Genomic DNA, 15,494 nt, shown 5'->3' with positions numbered 1-15,494 from the left:
CACGGCCTCGGTTTTCTTGACATCGACCATCGGTCTCGACTGAATGAAGTGTGAACCTCTAACCGAGATGAGGTAACCATGTAAATGAACCGAGAGAGTCGATGTCTCACTTGAGTAGACAGTGACGAGGTTTGAAGAAGGACATGATATTCTCATCTACACTGGCTTATTGCTTGCTTGCCTACACCACCATGACCACCAATATTGCAAGATGGCGACGCATCCCAAGGATTCCCACTGCGGTTGAAATTTCAGATGCCAGAGCTCAGATCTTACCAAGGTTCAGTGTTTCGTGGAGCATCTTCTCAGTGATTTCACTAACTAACTAACTAACTTCTTCACAGCCAGTCAGATGCAAGAATTTCAGTAGCTTATAACATCGGTCGGGAAAATCACCCATAAAAATCTTAATGAAAAGCTTCCCTTAAACAGATATAAAGGGACAAATAAATAAGATCGATTGGAAAGTCATCTTAAACTTCCTTTTAAACATGTTAAATGTATTTAAACATCCGACGATGTATTTCAAGTCGAAAATGTTTCGGTTTTTTTTAAATAGAGTTATATGTAAACTCATTTCTTTAACCTTGCATGATATAGCTATAGAGCGATGGTGTCACCTCATTTTCTATTAACCCTTTGGAAGCGGTTATGATCAGAAGAATAAAATATTTAAAAATCATCTGCGTACTTGCCTAAGGTGAAAAGGTAAATTCAATCATTCTCGAAACAAAGTTAACAGTAATGGCCTTTCTTGAGACGCTCTTTAATTATTCACCAATATGTTTGGCTTGATTCTTTTCACGTATCACGCACGCATCTCATTTTCCAAGTGGCATCATTAAAGTGGGAGCATAGTTCTATCATTAAACATAAAGCATAAGCACACAGCTGTAGGCAAATAAATCATGAGGACTTGGAGCAATGTCGTCGAAGATGGATATCGCTTCTGTATTCGTATTGTCTTTCGGCCCGATCTCAGGCGTGCTGTGAAAGTGGTGCCCATCCGTTATCTTGAAACCTGTAAGGCCGTATTTTATTACTTGCCTCCAAAGTGGATGACAAATAATAGCTTGTGACGTCATCATCTTGTCTCCAGAGCCAGCAGCATCAGTATTAGGACCCTATAAAGGACGCTTACCGATTTGGAATGTTTGTGAATATGCAGACGACCGATTTGCTTCGCGATCGATTAACAGATTCGATAGACGATGTGGAGGTGCCGTGGCCGAGTGGTCTAAGGCGCCTGGCTGTACATTAAAAAGTCCGGGGTTCGATCCCCGGCCGCGGCAGCGATCCCCGTGAGCAAGGCATTTAATCTACAATGCTCTTTTATCCTGATTTCAAATAAATGGAAATGCTATGTGCATTATTGGTAACAAGGTGTTAGCTGTTTCTTTTAAAAAAAAAAAAAAAAAAAAAAAAAAAAAGATAGACTGCAGCAGTCAGCGCGTGATTGGCCGTCAAGGAAAATGCCCCCTCCTCCGGTTCTTTATCATGCTTTTTTAGCTTTTCTTTTAAACAGAATGATTGCTATCTGCAGTCGTATATCTTTAACTAATTATTTTGTAAATACTATTATACTGAATTTCACTGTACCACATGCAGTTAGGAAGCATGTTCATTGTAATCAGGGGCGGATCTAGGATAAGGGGAGCACATTTTCCCGAGGAAACATTAAAGCAAAAAAAAAAGAAAGCAAAGAAGGTCTTCACTTTCAAAAGGAGGGGGGGGGGGCGCACTTTCGTTTTAAAGGCATTTTTACATTACAAATTTTAATTGTGCCTCTCAAGGGGATCCGCCATTGATTCTAATATATTTTTATTTTTGTCAAATCAGATTAAAAGGTAGTTTGTATTTTTTCCTTGATTCAAAATAGAAATGACTGATTCTGCCATTTCAATTCACGCATTTTTTCATAAATTCATTTTTTCTTGTGCTCAATACGATCCTGGCTCTTCCGATCTCTCTCTTGCCACATGGCAATCATTCTTAAATCCCCATCAATATTTTGTTGTGTTTATTGCATTTTAACCATTAGACTATTTTCATTACAATTGTTCAATATCATTTTGGTAAATTACTTTTGTGAACATTAATTGGGAACAGTGAAAAAAAAACCCACCTAACCAGAGGCGAAATAAAAATCTTTATTTTGTTGGCGCCAATGTATCCTCGACCCGTTACCTCAAAGCCTTCCTCTTCAAGCTATTCACCGATTTGTGGTACCAATGAAAGTACATCTTAATTTGCTATTGAGATAGCACTTGTCATTATTGTCACATCCAATATCGGTAGAGGCCTTGCCTCTGTCTGAGTCTTCTACGCCAAACATTCACCCGTCCATTGCAATTTACCCCGTTATTTGTAACTATTCCAACACCATTCCTAGACCAGTGCTTGGTATCCCAGACTGACAGTGTTACAACCCATATTGTCGTGACTCCATAGATGTTTCCACTGTCGTCCTAATGGGCACCCATCATCGCAATTACATTCAATTTAGACGAGCTCGAATCAGATTCCAACCACCCTCTAAGAGCATTATCACAACATCATCAGCATCAATAACATCAATAGGCAACATCCTTCTCAAGCTTGGCCTACATTCCTATACGGGTTAAAGGGCGTCGAAGAAGTTGTGCTTCTAAAGGGAGACCCTTGACGTTAATTGCACCTTAGATACTCTTGAATTAGAAGACAGAATAATAACTGATGAATGGATGATGTTATGACTAGAAATAAATTAGGGGCGTGTATAGTATTAGTCTGTAATGTAATGATGTAGTGATGATGATGATGGTGATGATGATTATGATAATGATGACGACGGTGTATGTAATGATGATGTTGACGATGTTAATGAGAGTGGCACTGAAGTGGGAAAAATAATGTTGATTTGGAGAACTTTTTAGATATCTTTTGAATGTGAATGTTCCATTTCAATTTAATGTCAACCATGGACCCTAAGAATTTGGTTGACGTGACCCTATTGAGCGGCGTGTCGCCAGAACTGATATCTGATGTAGATTTTGCAAAGTATTACTAAATAGGATGTTTAGTGAGAATTTGTTGGCGTTAACCCACTGCACTACTAGTTTAGTTCAAGATTTATGGTAGAAAAAAGCGTAAGTGGGTGATCATGAGAATAAGATAAGTTGGAATCGTCTGCAAATAAAATGAAAGAGAGAACATCTGAAGATTAATAAGTCATTTATGTACATAACAAATAATAAAGGACCCAGTTGGCTTTCCTGTGAGACTCCACATTTTTTTTTATTCGTGATGCTGAATAATGAATATATATTTGTACGAACTGTTTTCTAATTCATATTCATGAACCATTCCGAAGCTTTCCCTCAAACACGATAGTGGGACAACTTTATTAAGAGGATGTCATGGTTAGTTTTCGAAAGTGTGTAGTATATGTCGGATATAGTACCTTTAAGGCTGGTGAGCATGCAATCAAATACAAATCACTGCGATCTCTGGGATATGATTTTATAATGGGAGGACTTATTTTAGGCCTTTTGGGGACTTTAGCAGCTAACTGCACAACAGACAGCATTAAGATACACATACCAGATGAAATGAATTCAAAATGTATTGATATGTTAGGAAACATGCAATACTATATACTGTATTCTTTTAACATGCTTAGTTTTGTATCCAGGGTTTGAGAAAACTACATTGTTTCAATTTGGATACCATTGCATTGTTAGACTGAACACAAAGAATTTTGATTTGATTCATGTCAATTATTGATATTTTTAGTTGCCCTGATAAATCTTGGTTGTTGTGGGGTTTTTTAAGAATAATTAGGGTAGTTTGCGGGCTGCTGAGAAACGTTGATACAGGAAATGAGAAGGCCTTGTAGGTAGATGGTATCCGTTATTTTCAATTAATTACGTTTGCTTCGCTATTTCTATTATGTGTAACACTCGCAACCTTCTGATCGATTAGGTTTATGACGTAAAAACCTGACAGGTTTTACATTTCAATGCTGATGTCATTCTGTACGTGTATTGGTCAAGTAAAAAATGGAAACGTTAAAGTGCCAGTCAACTAAGTGAGATGACAAAAGTTCTTCATCTAGTTAAGTCGGCTTACCTGTTACGTGGTGCGTCGACGTGGCTACCGTATCTTGTCAAGTGCAATTAAGTGAAAATATTGCAATTAAAATAAAGGTCACATGTAACTTTTTAGCCTAGACTTATCCGTAGAATGTACGTCACCGTGTCAACTTATTAGTTAATAAGTCAATATGAGTCGACTTGATAAGATCTTTCTTCTCTAAATGCTCTCGTCAAGCGGATACATACCACTGACAGCTTCCTTGACTATTGAATGACGGATCGTATATGTGGTGTGTGTGTGTGTGTGTGTGTGTGAGGGTGCGTGTGGGGGGGGGCGGTGTTCTCGTCTTATATCACAATACCGGGGTAAAAACATTCCCGTTTCCGGCAGGATTGGAATTCAAACTAAAACACGTGAACGAAGGAATTGTCAAATTACAAGACATGATCAATGTTTATAATATCTCGGAATTTTATTACGCGAAACCAACATTAAAACCTGTGCGCATAATAGGAGAAAATGGGCGTTTAGCAAATAACTGGATAAACCACTGGAGTCTTCTCCAAATCGACTGATGTTAACATGCCATTCTATCGCTTTGATCGTCCTGGAGACGGATTCGTTGGTTTCACTGCATCATAGCATCAGTGTTACTGCAAGCCAACATTTGTTTTCTGCTTATTTTTGTTCTGGTTAATATCGGCTGTGCTGATGTGACTGGACCATGTTGGTCTGTTGGTGAGCCCCCAAGGGATTTGATCGAAAAACAACAGATTGATTGCTGCATGTGCATGCGACTCGACTATGATGATGAACAGGCACAGATTAAGGTCTTCAATGGAATGCGAATTGCACTTCTTCCTCTACTCATCATGAAACAGAACTTCAGTAAGAAAGGGAACTAGTTCGCACTCCTGTATTTTGTTTCTTCATGAAACCCCGTTCGTTACCTCATATGAGTGCTTCAAAGAAGAAGCGCTAGTGGTCTGGCCTCTAGTATGAGCAAAGATAATGAAGAAGCCACATGCTCGTTCATTTATCGATTTGGGCAACATACAATCATCATGTCTTTCGTTTTGTTTGAGCATATCTTACTGAGCGGCAAATGCTTACGAACTTTGCGAGTTTTTGATGTGTGAACTTTTCTTACGAGTGTCGCTAACTCTTGCGAATGTTTTTTAACATTATCAAAATGATAAATCTTTTTTCATATTGCTTTCAAACGGGAAAAAATGTTTGCAAACGTTCGACACACTTTTTACCAGCAGATCGATTCTATTTAGAGGTCATGTGGTAATTTGGTCGCTATCATTGGCAAATGTAAAAGAACTTCAGCGACTCCATCTTACAACAGGTGCAAAGCCTGACGACTGCTTTGAAAACGGGTAGCAACGGTTCGCGGAAATATAGATTCGCAACAAGAAAAACTAATTACGAAATTTCTTGCAACAAAACTGTTTACGAACTATCTTGCAACAAAACTGTTTAAGAACTTTCTTGCAACCCTTAACGAACCTTTTGCAAACTTATACGATCCCGGTCGAAATCTCAAATTTGCTACGTTCGTTTGAAAAATTATATAACGCTGTTTACTATGGTAACTTTACTGTAGTTGATTAACTGTTTAACCAACCATGCTTAATATATTGAGAATTAGATATTAGAAATCAAAATTTATTGTTAAATATTTAAAACACTTGTGAAAATTATTTAAAGAAATATTGTAAGGTTCATGTAAACAGCGTCGCGTTCAAATTTTTTAATAAAGTTTTGACTGTGAATGTTTGTTTCTTGAACCATGATCTAATGAAGATGTGAATGTATTGATAATCATTTTCTATTAACGCTAATAAACGCTATCGAGAACAAAGGTAATTCTCTTTGGCTATTATAGTTCTGGTGCTTATAATCAATTTTTATGATCATCATTCTGTTACGTAAAGTAAAGAATTGTGCTTGTCATTTTTTTAGAATTTAGAAATCCCATATAGATTTTTTTTCCCGTGCTGTGTGCTGTTAATAAATTCAATATGACTTTTGGATAACATTATGGAGGGTGAGTTTGAATTCTTGTCTAAACAGATTGTGTTATGGTTTCGTCACATAACTGTTTTATCTCTTTATATCAGCATTATCCCCTTCCCCTTTCTCCCTTCTTTTCGTCATAGCTTTGCCCCCCTTAAATGCATTCCTATATTTCTTCTCCTAAAGTGTATCATCCCTATACTGCAAGTATTCCAATAACTTTGGATCGGGGGCTGTTTCATAAAGCTGTTCGTAAGTTAAGAGTGAGTTTAAGAACGACTTGTGATCCTTTTAGTGGTAAATGATATTCACTATCAAAATAATGTTCATTGGTGATTATTTAGCGCGTAAGAAAGGTTCTCCGATCGTTCTTAAAGTCGCTCTTAACTTACAAACAGCTTTATGAAACACCCGCTGGGAATCAAAATAATGAAAACACTCGGTTCATGTGGAACCAAAAACAGTCCGGTCTATTAAAATCTCATTAAGTACGAATAGTCTGCACTCTTAAAACAAATCAGTCAAATTGACTAGACCAGTAGTCAGCTGGGAGCAACTGATATGGCAATGACTGATATTCACATTTCTGACATATATTCTAGTCAGAAATAACTCTTTTCTAGTCAAATATGACTAGAAAATAGTCAAATATGACTAGAATAACAGTTGCTCCCAGCTGACCCTATTTATCAGTCATTTTTGACTGATTTGTTTTTAGAGTGTGTGTTATCGTCCGTTTGCTCGGGTTGCTTGATATTTCTCGGTGGGACGGGGTGCTAATAACGATCAAGAGCAAAGATGGTTGATCGGTCTTAAAGGCTAGGCTCAATGGTATAAGATATCAAATTCTCTCCCAAGAGAATTGAACGATGATATGCCCAGTTCCGAGTAATGCATTCTGATATGTGTTCAAGGGGATGATCATCTTCGTGACCGTCCAGATTCATTCTTCTCATTTTTTTTTTAAATCTCACGGTGAATGTCGCAAGTACAACGGCTTTGACGTGACTTGGAAGTAAGAATATTTCAGATGTTACACTGAAGCTTGCTTTTAAAAATGAATAATGTAAATAAAGGGGAGTGATCTGGAAAAAGCAGGGAGGTGTTAGGAAAAGAACCCAAAAGAAAATGAGTGTTTTTTAATGCACAAAACGTAAAAAAATGAAGAAGCTTCGTTGGGAAAGAATGATGTGTATTCAAAGCAACGGCGATCGTTGAAGAAATTGTATAACTTCATTATGCACTTTTTAGAAAGTTACTTTAACATCAGATTACCCCTATGCTTTCAAACACTTCTCTTCTTTAACCCCTCTTTCTCTCTTGTTTGTTTGTGAATATGCACAATGTGCACTACATGTAGTTTTATGTATTAATTGGGCAATGATTATGAAAGTTAGCATGCTAACCCATAGCAAAATAAAAAGCGACCCCTAAAAGGCAGAGGAGACACGTGTCCCCCCCCCCTGCACCCCACCCCTCATCAACATAGGGGAACGTCGTCCGACAAGTAGTCAGGCATGTGTCTGACTGTTACCATGATAACTATCGGATAAAGCATAATTTGTGGGCTAAACATCTAACAAGTCCTCTTAATACGAAACTCTTCAGAAGTCAGAAACAACGGAACAACGGGGTATGGTATAACGAGAGAGAAAACTGAAGTCACTAGCAACCATGACAACCAAATAGGGGAAAATACAAATTGTATTGACAGAAGAAAAAAATTATTTTCCGACAGCGATCAGGCCTATCTATCTGCATGTAATTCATTCAAGCAGTACTAGGCGTATGCGTAAAGCGCACGATACTAATTGCTTCAGATTTATATTTCAGTTTTCGAAGGTGATAGGTCCTTATGCAGTGCGAACGTCAATCAGTAACACATGGATTAATTCCCCATCTTCTGAGTTAAGTCGAGATTATGAGTTGATTTTCTTTCTCGGTTCCATCAAAGTTTCTCTGACGCCAATAATATCCATAAAAAATAAGTCTGATCCCCCGCAAAGACACGGATTTGACCATGAAGGTAAAAAAGGACATTCATGGTTTATAAGGTGCCAGATGCATGGATAATGTTACAAAAAAGAAACGGCAGGTCGATACGAAAGTAATCACATTGGTAATCTCTACTATACCTTGATGGTAATAAAATCGTTCAAGGGATGTCGTTTTGACTGTTTGAAATAAAATAGAAAACAAATGCAGGACCTCATTGCAGGAAAGTTACCATTTCATGGCAAAGATACCATAATGGTAACTATCATGCAATTTTGATTGGCTGCTAAGCGCCGTTCCCATGGTAGTAACCATTGGATGGCATGGATGGCAAAGTTACCATAATAGTAACTTTTATGCAACGGTGGTCCAAGAGGCGCAATAAGTTCAATCGTTGTCAAGTCGACGCCCCTTCTCCGAAATCATTACAAGTCGATGCAAAATGGCAATTTGTAAAAGTTCCTCGAGCCGTCGGTACTCTGGTTGCTTACAAAAAAAGCATGCATGAGTTCTTTTAGTTAAGGTGAAAAAAATTAACGAGATTAATGAGGTTGACACATCTTCTTTATTGCTCCTATTCTTAGAGCGCCTGTATCATAGGGTTTGCTCATGAAAGAGTCTCCATCATTAAATCGTTTATGTATCGTCATCGTCGTCGTCATCATCAACATCAATACCACCACAACCAAAACATCATCGACGTCACCATCGTATAAGTCATTTATTTTCATAGCCATCATCATTACCATCATCACCACCACAGCAACAACAACCTTGCATAACAAGTCAACGACTTCGTATATAGGTTCATAGCTTAGTCCATCCGGGATGATCTGATTTGAAAATAAAACTTAATCCTATTTTTGTGTAAATTAATTCCATTATTTCAACATAACTTTCAATAAAAAACCCACAAATGTTATTATGATAGAACAAGGTCTTCTGTTTTGCCAAGACAATATCTGTGGTTAGTCGTTTTGCAGAATGTTCTCATTACCTTGGAGCCATGTTCTACCTTCAAATTCTGCATTTTAATCAATAAAACGCAATGGATATGATAGAAAGAAGGCGTGATGTATAGAGAGTAGATTATTATTATTTCAACTCATGTGTATATGACCATGGAGACCTCCTTATTGTGGGTATATAGCGTATTGAATATTACGAGTTGTGCTGATGTTGACAGATCTTAGTTATTTTGCTCCAATTTATCGGTATCATTATATTTATTATTTCTAAATAGAGGAAATGTCGCCGTTTGAAACGGTTTATCATGCTTATTTCATTAACTCCAGATGACTGAAATATTCTGGCAAGTCACTGCGTTTTCAATCAATTTGGAATTATTTGGTAAATTTTACAATCAACATGATCAATGTGGCTAAATTGGTTTGATAGAATGTTAAAATAGAGCTACAAAGTTCTGGCAAAATTTTAATGTGGTAATGATTGAGGCCGTCATGAAGTGTATAAGTATTTTATTTTTCGAAATGTGGCGTCTTTTTTAACGAAAATCAAGACTTTCTAAATATCAGACATAAATAATGTAACACTGATTAGCACTGAAACTTTTGAAAACTCTGATGTCACATGATCAATAGGCTTGCATCACTTGTCGTGAAGCTTTGACTTTCCTCACTATTCTAGTCCATTGTCTCGCGTCGCATAGCATGCTCTCTCTCTTAATATTAGCATATACCCAGGAGCGTGATATATTTAGCGCGCCATTTTACCGTATTTGAGTTCTCAAAATAAACACGGTCCTCTCCGCTCTTCTTTCAATCACTTTCGACCCCGTGTAGACCCCGAAATAAAGCACATCTGAGACCTGTTTGCGGACTAATTGGACTTTTCGTGAGGGGAGAAGATTGATGAATGATCTCCCGATATTCAAAGAACTGCAATATTGTAATGGCCGCCTTTCTTAAAGTTGCCATTTTCTTTCCCAGTATTTTGAACCGTTCTCTGTATCCGCGATTTCTTGATACAAAACGCTATTCTGAAAAGATGTATTGATATTCTGAATGTTACATATTTGGAGAAAACATATTCTTTGCAGATGCGTAAGTAAAATAATCGATCTAGATGCATGTAGGTGCCACGACGGTACAATCAAAAGGCGGTATCACGGAGGAGGGGGGGGGGCAAGCATCTCCCCTATGACGTTTCTCTTGATCCCAACTATTGTAATTATGTGGGAAATTAAAAAATAGTGGGGGGATGACAGAAAAAGTTGTAAAACAAATCGATATATATTTTCGTGATTTGGTATGTAGGAATCAAAAGTCAGGTCACCTTTAGCATGTTTAGTTTCTTTATGTTTATAAAGACCCCGCTTTCTAAGGTTTTTCAAGTATCAAAAATGAAGGAGAAAAAAAAACGGAGGAAGAAAGGGGTAGGAAGAAAGGAGATTATAAAAAGGAAAAGTCTGGATCCTGTGATTCTGTAAAACCCTTTAACGCATTTGAGAAGAAAATAATAACGTCATCTTTAAATAAGTATCCCCCTCCCAAACTATCCCGGCGCTCACCCTTACCCCGTCCCCGCTCCTTATACCCTGGCACCACCCATGAATGCAACCACTGTTCTCACCCGAAAGAGTTTGTATACAATGTTGATGTTGTATCTTACTTTCTTCGGAGATCGAGAAGAATTGAGTGCTGACGTCACAGGAAAGAGAACCGGGACCGTTCAATTCTTTAAAGGGATATCTATGGAAGCTTAAAAGTGCCACCGAGATGTTGAGATAATTATCTCGGGAAGTCGACATCTTGATAGCAAAATATAAGATGACGAGATCCTGGATCTCATCATGTTGACATCTTTTAGAAGAGATGATGAGATGACGAGATCCTGGATCTCATCATGTCAACATCTTTTAGAAGAGATGTTGAGATGACGAGATCCTGGATCTCATCATGTCGACATCTTTTAGAAGAGATGATGAGATGACAAGATCCTGGATCTCATCATGTCAACATCTTTTAGAACAGATGATGAGATGACAAGATCCCGGATCTCATCATGTCAACATCTTTTAGAAGAGATGTTGAGATGACAAGATCCTGGATCTTATCATGTTGACATCTTGTAGAAAAGATGATGAGATGATGAGATGATCTTGTCATCTCAACATCTCTTCTTAAGATGTTGACATGATGAGATCCAGGATCTTGTCATCTCATCATCTCTTCTACAAGATGTCAACATGATGAGATCCAGGATCTTGTCATCTCATCATCTCTTCTACAAGATGTCAACATGATGAGATCCGGGATCTTGTCATCTCATCATCTCTTCCAAAAGATGTCAACATGATGAGATCCAGGATCTTGTCATCTCATCATCTCTTCTAAAAGATGTCAACATGATGATATCCGGGATCTTGTCATCTCAACATCTCTTCTAAAAGATGTTGACATGATGAGATCCGGGATCTTGTCATCTCATCATCTCTTCTAAAAGATGTCGACATGATGAGATCCAGGATCTCGTCATCTTATCTTTTGCTATCAAGATGTCGACTTCCCGAGATAATTATCTCAACATCTCGGTGGCACTTTTAAGCTTCCATAGATATCAGCTCCATGCTAAGCATTTAAATGATGCTGCGCATGTACTTGTTCAAGTTATTCACAGTCTGGGAGACAGTGTTAGACCTGAAGATGAGGCAGCTATTGATTAACCTTGAGACCTTGTGTTGGTAGCCAACGTTGAAGGCAGAGCTGTATTGAGCTGGGAATGGGCTATGATTAGCAGACATCCAGGGTCGGCGTCGGGATGTTCTAGTAGCGGGATGTACAACGGAACCTAATTATGACGTCATATTTTTTATCAATTCGAAAACGGAGCTGATAAAAACTTGAGTTTACAGGGCTCAGACATCTCATTTTGATACGTTAATTCATTCTTTCTTCGTATTTGTTCATTTTCCTTTGTTTTTCTCCTTTACATTTTGTTCACTACTTAAAAAAATCTTAAAAGCGATCGTCCCCGCCCTCTCCCCTCTTTCTTGTGGCGTCTTGCAGACACCAGGAGCTCGTTACACAAAGCTTAAAAATCATCGTAGAACATTTATTACCATCGATTGCATTTACCGCAATATACAATTAATCGTGAAAATCAAGCGTACGAATAATCGCTAAACTTTGTGTTACGGTACCCCGGTGGGTGTTTCATAAAGCTGTTCGTAGGTTAAGAGCAACTTTAAGAACGACTGGTGATACTTTCTTGTGGTAAATGGTATTGAATTGACGATTGTTTAGCGCGTATGAGAAGGGTTCACCAGTCGTTCTTAAAGTCGCTCTTAACTTAAGAACAGCTTTATGAAACGGCCCCCAGGTGTTGTTAAAGTTTTGGAAATACATGTGATATTGCGATACATTTAATGTCTCTGAGCTCAGTGTTGAGTTGTCCAATTACAAAGGTATTCTTCTTCGTTTCATGCGTTTGACCAGGGAAAGTGGAATGATGTCTACCATAATAAGCCTGTTCACGGTTGTAAACTGCGCACGAGCAGAAAAAAGGTCATTTGAGATAAACCATGAAGGTGGCTTTCAAATTCACTGTTATAGGCATTTGTGATTTGATTATTATTCCTTTCAAAATATTCATTTTATCACATCCAAGCTGAAGAGTAATAAATAGAGCCTTCATAATCACTGGCATTTGACAGTAGCCTAAACAATAGTCAAATGTGCCAAAGGCAGACAATAAAACAGATTTCCAAACTGTATCCCTGATGTACTATTCTAGTCACCTGGTCTATCCAATGCCTTTTGTTCTTAGAATTTGAATACTCTACCGGTAAAGCTAACGCCACATCTCCATTTGAAAATGATAGTGCTTATCCTAATGAAAAATCACAAAGGTCATTTGAGAAAAGTTGATCTTGAGCTAACCGTGAACTTGCACTGCAAAAACTGCGGTGTTAAAACTGATACCACTTGGTGTTAATAGAGGACCACACCCTGAGGCGTTAAAATTACACCCTAGAGATTAAACATAACACCAAATAGTGTAAATGTAACAACAAAAGGTGTAATAACACCTGTAGGTGTAAAACTAACACCACCAATTTAACACCGGTGTAAAATAAGTGGTGTGGTCCTCTATGTACACCGGTTTACACCACAGTGCTTATTGCTTTGGATGTCGCATAAAATCCCCAATCATAATATTTCCCCTGATTACCTCATTTGAAATCCGATTTTATTCAGAAGCCAGTAGATCGGTGCGACGATTCTATTAGCGTTATATAGAAATCGCTATCTTCGCCTTCATTGAAAGAAATCATTTCCACGGGAACTGTTCGCCATGCAGTCGTGTGAAATTATGAAATGGCCCTTTGGTCGGAATTTGAGGTGTCTTGATACAGGCCGTCATATTGGCCAGGTTTTTTATTCTTGGGTATACGTATTGAAAAGTTGAATGATGAAAATGTGCTGAAATATCCGACCAAATTGACATCTACGGTAGATGTGAAGCAACCCGTTATGTCACAGCATAATTGACCATGCATGATAATATTCAGACTCCCCCCTCCCCCCCCAAAAAAAAAAAAACATAAAGCTTGATTATTAGCTCATATGCTGTTTAGATCGTTCATGACATTATTGTCTGGGAATTGAAATCAATTCAATTCAGTTGAAACTAATCTTTCGTCGACATTTTCACTGATTGTACCATGATGGCTTTCCATAACTTCAACACAGAGTTGGACCATTGCCTAAGTTTACCTGGACTCCGGGCCTGGACTTCAGAAGATTGAGTTTATGTTGACACATCCTGTGGTCACAATAAAAGTGCTCGAGTACAAATCAATATCTGTCATTAATCAGTCGGATAAATAATTGATCGAAAATTATCCTGATACCATCTTACCCATCATAGGCTTATCAGTTTACAAGCTGGATCGTTTCCAAACGGCTAAACACGTGTAGGCATGCGATATTTGATAATAATAGCGCGTGGTAGAGATGGCATAAAAAACCTAGACGTACTCTGGCAGCGGCAAAGACTTGATGGTTGAGGTGTTGATTGTAAATGTACATCTGTATCTTGTAAGAAACAACAAAATGGCAAGATGATCTGAAATCCAGGTTACCACGGTTACACTTCGTAATTCAGAAGGTTCGTAATTCCGAAACATGTAAATTGCCTATACCTCAATGTTCGTTAATCCGAAAACGTAAAAGGTTTCGTTAATCCGAACATTCGTGGCGTTATTTCGAAGGTTCGATAATCCGAAAACGAAATAAGGTTCGTTGTTCCGAAGGTTCGTTAGTCCGAAAGCAAAATAAGTTTCGTTAATCATTACGTTTTCGGACTGACGAACCTTTGGAATTACGAACCTCATTTCGTTTTCGGATTAACGAACCATCGGAATCACGAACCTCACTTTGTTTTCGGACTTAGGAACCTTCAGAAATACGAACCTTCGGAATAACGAACCTTCGGAATATCCGAACCTTCGGAATTATAACAAAGCTTCGGAATTACGAATGTATGCGGAGTACCACTGTTCTATCACAAATGACAAACTTCTTAAAGATGAATAAAGTTGAAGAAATTTGAAGAAAGTTTCAAATAAAAAAGCTAGTTTAACATAAGCGACCATTATTACGTTAACCCCCCCCCCCCTCCACCCTCACTCCCCTTCTCCTTATCCCCCTCCCCTTTCCCAGCCCTCTCTCTCCGATACTACTAGCTCCTTACTATGGACAGATGAAGAGGAATTTGAGCATGCATGTTGAAGATGTTCTTGATCCGCATATGTGCCAGCTATATTTGGCCGAAATTGATGCGATGCTCGCGGGGCATGCACCTCATTTCCGATTGTGTTTTAAAAAGCATCGACCATCACGTGTTAAGCAGTCTATGAATACATAAAGTTCTATACATTGTAATTGTCATCTATGTTTTGTTTAAGCAAAAAAAAAACGTATTTGATATGCTGTATTGAGCAGTGACGTAATTCGACTGAAAAACTAAGCGTAGTGTTCGCTAGTATAATCCAAGTTACCAACTGATGCAGAGGTTCGAGCCCTGGACACGTCTTTCGGATGGCGACGTTAAAGGTCGGTCCAAGACGAAAATAATCGTATCTGACTGATATAGGTCTGGGGAAAAATTACACTCAGTGGTGTAAATTATAACCGTCGTCTGTCAGTTGCCTTGAAACTTGCTTTGACATTATGCGATTATTTTATTTGAGTTATTCACATTCTAACATCTCCCTGATGTCAGAACTGATGTCGTTAGATGTCAATCATCAATTGTCTTGCCCTTATTTGTTACCTTTAAAACTTTTCAGAATTATTTCACCATACTTTAAACTTTCAACACCCCATTTTAAAGCTTATATAAGAAAATTGTTATCCATTATGTAGACCACT

The sequence above is a fragment of the Lytechinus variegatus genome, chromosome 10 (assembly GCF_018143015.1).
Source record: "Lytechinus variegatus isolate NC3 chromosome 10, Lvar_3.0, whole genome shotgun sequence".
In the NCBI taxonomy this organism is placed as follows: domain Eukaryota; kingdom Metazoa; phylum Echinodermata; class Echinoidea; order Temnopleuroida; family Toxopneustidae; genus Lytechinus; species Lytechinus variegatus.
Note: the sequence above shows the minus strand (reverse complement) of the source record.